Source organism: Eufriesea mexicana, unplaced genomic scaffold (assembly GCF_001483705.2).
Source record: "Eufriesea mexicana isolate 0111107269 unplaced genomic scaffold, ASM148370v2 scaffold320, whole genome shotgun sequence".
In the NCBI taxonomy this organism is placed as follows: domain Eukaryota; kingdom Metazoa; phylum Arthropoda; class Insecta; order Hymenoptera; family Apidae; genus Eufriesea; species Eufriesea mexicana.
This window is the reverse complement of record NW_016908532.1, coordinates 62,081-69,346: the sequence shown is the minus strand read 5'-3', so window position 1 is coordinate 69,346 and position 7,266 is coordinate 62,081. Positions and strand designations below refer to the sequence as shown.

At 34.3% G+C, this 7,266-nt stretch overlaps 1 long non-coding RNA gene across 1 annotated transcript; it reads right to left on the bottom strand.

The window, feature by feature from the left end:
- Positions 1-4,824: 4,824 nt before the first annotated feature.
- LOC108545165 (uncharacterized) lies at positions 4,825-6,981 on the bottom strand. The gene is made up of 3 exons (XR_001890067.1): positions 6,341-6,981; positions 5,262-5,720; positions 4,825-5,179 (listed from the first exon to the last, which is right to left on the bottom strand). It is a non-coding gene; the product is annotated as an uncharacterized LOC108545165 (long non-coding RNA).
- Positions 6,982-7,266: the final 285 nt, after the last annotated feature.

Sequence of the window (7,266 nt, the reverse complement as noted above, 5' to 3'; positions counted from 1 at the left end):
TGGGGCATTAAAAAAGAAAAGAGGAAAAAAGAGAAGAGGGGTGTAAGAAAAGAAGACGCGATTCGTCCGAGGCCCCTTCTGGTAGATTCATCGGGTAAGGTTATCCTAATAAGCTGGAGCCTGAGACACAGAGTTATTAAAGTCCAGATCGGAAGCGATATTTGTGAGAGAGAGAGGTGTTAGGTTAGGATTTCCAAGAAATGTGAAGTCTTCCTTTGATCGCTAGTTTCTATGTATATATTAATAAACAATTGAAATTTTGTTCCAATCTTTGTCACCTAATTGAAAAAAGGAAAACTAAAAGAAAAGAAGGGACAGAAAATGTGGCCATTACTATTTCAATGTTTTAAAGCATCGACATTAATCAACGACAAACTTCGTCCAGTGTTTTATTTACTAAGCTTACCAAGGATCGTTTTAGCGACGTGGAAAAGGTATTAAGGATTACATCGTGTTGAGTAAAGCGAGAACAAAGGAAGATATAATTAAATGGATAAGTGCAAGCAGTTTTAATATGGAAAAGAAAAATAATTGGGTACGATTCTGTATCCTAACCTATATATCTTAAATTGTCGTTTAATTAACTATACCTGCAGTGTTAATATAACATATCATCATTGATTAATTGCACATACTGTATATTCACGCTGTACATTTGTGATAGTTGATCGGATACTTTTTATTACAATTTTCATTCCAGGCATCCTGTACATATCTCCATTTTTACTTTGTCGAAACAATCATAGAGGCTGGATCTTCGATTTCTTTTAATGCTCGTCTCGCAGAAAGTGGAACGCCGAGGAAAAAGAAGAACAAAGAGAGGTCATAAAACACGTCGAAATTCGACAATGGCCCTGGTGAGCGATTAAAAACGTGCTTCGTGTTGTAAACGCGAAGAAAAGAGTGACAGTGGATCGAACGGGAGATGTCATTCTATGTGGCTATAAAAATTCACAGGCGTCGAGAGTGAGAAATTCTTGTCCGTTCTTTCAACATAGTCACTGTGGATTTTGCCGTGATAAATATATTGCCTGCGATTGTCCGCTTTGTTATGAATGGTATTTGGATAGTTGCGGCGGAAAAAATATGAAACTAAATATGAAACTAAAAAATACTACTGGTTCATCTGGAATTATCATATCTCGTATTTATTGTATTAAATAAATTTTTCTGTAAAATATAGCTTTATATTTTCGATATAATAATTCGGAAAAAAATCGGAAATGCAAATATAGTTGTAGAAAAGCTCATTAGAATCTAGTCATGCAGTAAAATTTTATTCTAGCATCTCATGGATACGAAAATGCAATGATGCGTTTCACCAGATGGGAGCAACCTGTTCTATTGGAAGTTTACCATGGATGAAAAGGAAATCATAGAGGCTTAAATTTCCGGCCAATCGACTGTAATGCGTAAAAGAAACGTCGTGAAGATCTTCATTTTTATGGAATTCTGGCTACGTCTGTCTAATCTCGCATTATTCTACGAGAAAAGTCAATACGAATGTGGTTTTCTCAAAATTCTTGACGTGAAAACCTTGCTGTATTTATTGTCTTTTTTATTGATTTATATTAACATTAGAACTATAAATCTATAGTTTGTATCTTGACATAGTATATGTAGATAGTGATAACTAAAGTTAATATAACAAATATGATATATGAAGTATACTTAATTGGCGTTCCTATCTCAATAAAAAGTAGCATTAGCTTTGTCAAAAAATAAAACCAAACAGTTATTTTTATTCTTTCAATACTTGTATAATTAATTAATATATCTCTTGCCCACTTGCTTTTATTATACTCTTCTTTGTGTACTTGCAAATGTAGATTATAACTTTCCATATTAATATGTAAAGAACCTTTATTTAATTAGGAAATTGAGTTAAAATATCTAGGATACGTATTAAGAATCTAAATATTTAATATGATCACGTCATTGAATAATCAAACAAGAATCTTCAACAGAAAAATGCTAATGTTATCTTTAGTCACGTTTTCAGCTAAACCATGAAATTACTGTAAATACGGTTACAGTCATACATATAGATGAGGACGCACAATGAATATGGATTTTTAAAGATTAGTCGGCTTAACAAGTTTAACGCTTTAACTTCTGTTTGTAGGAAAATGTGTATGCAACGGAAACGTTATACATAGTTCCTGGAAAAAAACAAATTAATTTTTCATTACGTTCCAATAACTTTCAGTACATCGCTTTTTTACAAATCCATTGGAAATACGTGTCAAAATATTTTTTATTTTTAACCGTCAATCACGTTTCAGAATAAAAATAAATCGTCCAAAATGGTTCAAAAACAACACGTCAGTTTCGCTGAAAAATTGAAGGGAGCATGTCTGATGAACTTGCTAAGAACAGAAATACTTTTATTTTACCCGTATTCTGTTACAAAGTTTCCAAATAATATGTATACTGAAACTGTCAAACTTCTTTGTTATTCGATCTTCAAAAAAAGTATCGTGTCTGAGAGCTAACGAATTTAAAAAGCATATACATCGTGACACGCCTCGTTCCCTAGTCTGGCCTGTGGATGCAGCCGTCGCGACCTGATTTTCAGACAATAGAAGCGACGTTTTTGCGCTGATGTCATTGAAAATTTATCGAGCGTCTTTGCAAAACGGCCGGTTCAGAGGTGAGTTCATGCGGAACGTCTGAAAGGGAAGAGCTTCTCTGCGATGCTCGTCCGCAAATTGCCGGATACCACGGCCTTTCTTGATTTTACACCGACGTACGACATTTTTCATCCCTCTCAGCCTTCCTCGAGGACGGATGCAACGGGCGAACACTCGATAACACTACAGAGAAACTACTTATACTTCTTCAGACACAAGCTTCTCGCAAGAATCTGAAGACTTCAAAATTTTAACGAACGCGATGGAAAGCTACAAATTTTCTGCCATGTCTTCGACGAAGAGCAGCTAAGCGTGACTAAAAATTTGAATATTCTTAGGTTAGGAAAATTAACGCTTAATTAAAATTGTATTAACGAGTTCAGAAAAGAAGTTAATTATCCCTTTTCCAACGCTTCGTTTCTGCTGAGGAAGCTGGATCAAAAGAATCGTCAGTCGACATCGTTTCCGATCCTGTAACGAACTTCCAACGACGAAGAAATTTCCTTAACCTGTATGCAGTGTTCGTTTAAGCTTTTCGGGATTTCCTAGATAAAGAAGATAAAGATAATTCGCAAAAATAAAAAAAATGTCGCAATCTATCAAACCTTTTACATTGAAGTGCATGTAACCAAGAACACTAATGACATTTGTTTAGTTTCACTATTTCTGTAGCCATTTCCTATAAATTCGATAAAATAAACTGTAAAGAAATAAATTATAGTGAATTATATTTAACTCTGTATACCTTTAAAAAATTATCTATCAGAATTATAATAAGCGATAGTAAAAATGAAAACTAATCAATCTGTAGCAACTTGTATAAAAGAAAAGTCATGTTATGCATTGCAGCAACGGTATCAGCAATGATCGTGAATTTTAGCGTGACTTCGCGAAGATGGCTGTCGCTGTATATGTAAGACGATGGAATCGCAGCTCATTCGTTATTCTGATTTCGTATCAGATAGATGGAGAACTTAACCAATTCCTAAAATGTGAACAGAGTGGACGAAGGCTATCAACTGGCACTCTTAATTGATCAACCTTGTTTACTCTATCTATGCTCTACCAACCTACAAAATTTGAGCCAAGTTAATGAAATTGCTTTATTAATCGACAATTCATAAAGCAGAATTGAACTTCATCAGGATTCATTATATCATTATTCATTACATGTTTAATCGTCAGATTTTTACATTTCCTTCCTTTCATAAACACTTTTTTTCTGATATTTCATGCGCGGCTTTAATTCAAAAGGTAATATATTAAACTACAATGTATTAAGATATTATTATATTGGATATTATATGCCTTTAATAGGTTTTGAAAATTGGTATTGTTTTTAAAAAATTCATTCCAAAGTTAAATAAATTTATATATTACACAGTACCTATAATTCAATACAGATGTCGCGACAGTTCATTTTTAATTTTCTAAGCGGCCAGATTGAAATACGGTAAGTGGACGCCAGAGGTTTCTGGCTGTGTGTCATGAAAATACAGAGGATGTTCGGTTTATAGTTTGGTTATGGAACATGTAGTATAAAGATCGTCGCGTTACGATCAACACTGCGATTATTTAACGCGTCCCGACTTACAATTAAGGATAATATACGATACAACGGCGGTTAAATGGGGTTTCGCTGTTTTGTGGTTGAGAAAATCTAGCACGATTTATTGTATCAGACGCGCGTGGTCTCGTGCAGGGTACAGCATGGCCGATATTTGCGTGTATCGTAATGAAGAACATGGTACATCGTGCAACGACACGCGGAACGGCTTGCAAAATAAGGGAACCCGTTAAGAGATGTTAATTGGGGAATTAATAACAGATATTACGTTTCCGTTTCACGCCTCAGCCTACAAACAACTCGCGTATCTCTTGACAAACTACTTCGTCATAAAAATTTTTTGATATTCCTTTGAGAAAAAATTCCTGCAGAAATTTTAATATTGTCAAATGATATGTATTGTAAATGTCTACTTTTTGAAATACCTATAATACCAGAAGATTTTTTTTAATACGAGGAAGAAAATTATTTTTAGGTTACGATGATTTTGGTCTTTCGGAATTTGGGGGAAATTAAATAAAGAATTTGGAACCATGTAGATTCAAATAATTTAATGAAAATATTATTCATAGATACATAATTTACAATAAGAGGTAACAAAATACGACAGTGTATTTTCTGTGGACAAATTAAAAACACATTATCTTTTAATCAGGGATTTCTCATTTCCAGATCCTTCAGCCAAGCTTTTAACTCTGCTGAAATCGATACTCACATGGCGCGTCTGTGTTGCATTTCGGGTTTTTAATCAGATTTTAAAGTAAATTGGTTTTTGTCTGTGTAATTTGAAAGTCGACAGGTGCGAAAACAGCATCGAATAAACTGAATTATCGAAGACGTATTACCGCAACATAGTACACAGTGCTACAATAAATTGTCGCTTTGACGTATTAAAAACGGGACGAGCCCGAGGGAAATTTCTCATAAACGAAAAGGAAATACGAAACGCTCGAGTCAGTTGACATTTCCGGTAAAAAGACTGAAAAAGAATTCCAACATTAATAACACGAATATTAATACATCAATCACGGATATATTGCAATTAATAAATGCAATATCACCTGTTTATCGCGACGTCCACCTCGAAATGTCGATAAAAATTTGAAATATCGACCACAATGGTCGATAATCTTGTCGGTGAAATATTTGTTAGCTGTCAAAGACTATAATTTATGTAGTAGCTGGATATGTGGTGGATTTTTATAGATGCTTTTACCATAAAAATTATATTCCCATGATATGATGCTGGCGCGCGAATAACATCCGTCGAATGGCCGAATTTCCGGTAATATCTCAGAAGCTCTGGTACCCGACGGGCGTGCGTCTTCGAGTAGATTAACCTCTAGACTTCAACATGGCCTCTTCCTCGCATCCCCACTCTATCACCCGTCAAACTAATATCCTTTATTAGTAACACACTGGCGCACCAGCTTTGTATAAATAGCGAACCTCGATCTTCGTTTAATTCTCTGTCCTCTTTGTGTACTTCTTCTTCTTTTCAACTCTGGGAATTTCATTTCCTGCGTAATTAAAGGGATAAGACGAATAATAAAAGTCTGTGTTTGAGGAAATAGTTATCTCGTTGGTATCGGATGCTGAGGCGAACGTTTCATACCAGAAAATGTTACAAGATGACTATGCAGAGTGAAGATACTTCGATCGGTATTTTTGGAAGATTAAAACATTGAAGACAAAGCTACGGGTTTTTTCGAGTTCTTGCTAATTTGTTATGCTTATAATTGAACAAATAATAAAACACCGTGCAGGTGAAATTATTAAGGAAATAAAAGCAATATCTTTATAAACTGAAAATATGTATGTATATCTGGGAATCATTGGGAGATTAGAGACGAGAGACTCTTCTAAATATTTATTTAAAATTGAGATATTAGCCTGATGAATTTTTTCTATTACAATTTTAATACATTACTATTTCATAGGCGATTAACATTAATACTGGTCTTAACACGACATTGGATTCAATTAATATATAACGATATATACATTTAGATAATTAAAGATAGGGAGAATATATTCTACACTCAGAAATGAACTAAACCCGTCGACCAAAATGATCAAATTATTGCATTCGGATTGAACTCATATTAGGCAACAACGCAGTATCTGAATATGCACTCACACTAATTAATTCTGCCATTGAATCGTCGAAATCGAAACAAAATCGGTGCACTAATTAAATAACAGCCTATTCGACGGTAATAAACCAAAAAATCCTAATTCATATAGGAAATTTTGAATATATAAGTCCATAATGTCTAGCGACGCAGCACGTTCGAACATCCACTTGCACTTATATTTCACAACTGAACAATCAAAATCGAAAAAAATTGACAGATTATTTAGAAAAGAGTTTATTCTAAGCTAATAGGTGGAAAAATCATAATCCACTATCGAAATTTAGAATATATAAGAGATAAAAGGTAACTACGCGGGACAGTTAAACGCCCACTTGCACTTCTTGCCCTATATTTCGCAATTAACCAACAAAATCGAAAAAAATGGACAGTCTCAATTTTCAAAATTGAAAAAAATTAAAAAAGTGCCTTTTCGAAAATAAAATAACAAAATTTTCTGATCCACAATCGAAATCTAGAATATATAATTGATATTGCGCATTTATTGTAACTGCGCAGTATTTTTGTGCAATTTGCACCCCTATCACTTCGTTTGGTATATGGACTGTCGAAATCGAAGAAAATTGATAGAACTATAAAAAAACTGCTTTTTCAATGCTATGTCAACTAAATGTCAGAATTCATCGTCGAAATATAGAATCTATAATCGATATTACGCAACTACGATCTGCACTCACACCACTTTATTTCGCACATGACCCGTTAAAATGTACTTTTTCTAATTATGTTAAAGTAGAACGTTTTATCATGTCATAATTCCGCCAATACGACTTTTCCAATCCAACTGCCACTTCACGAATAACCCAAGCCAAGCAAGAACAAGAAAAGTAGCCGGATCGCATCGCCTAATTCCCCCACCTTAATATCCTCTCAGCACACTGACCGTGACACGCGATGACAGAACGACCAA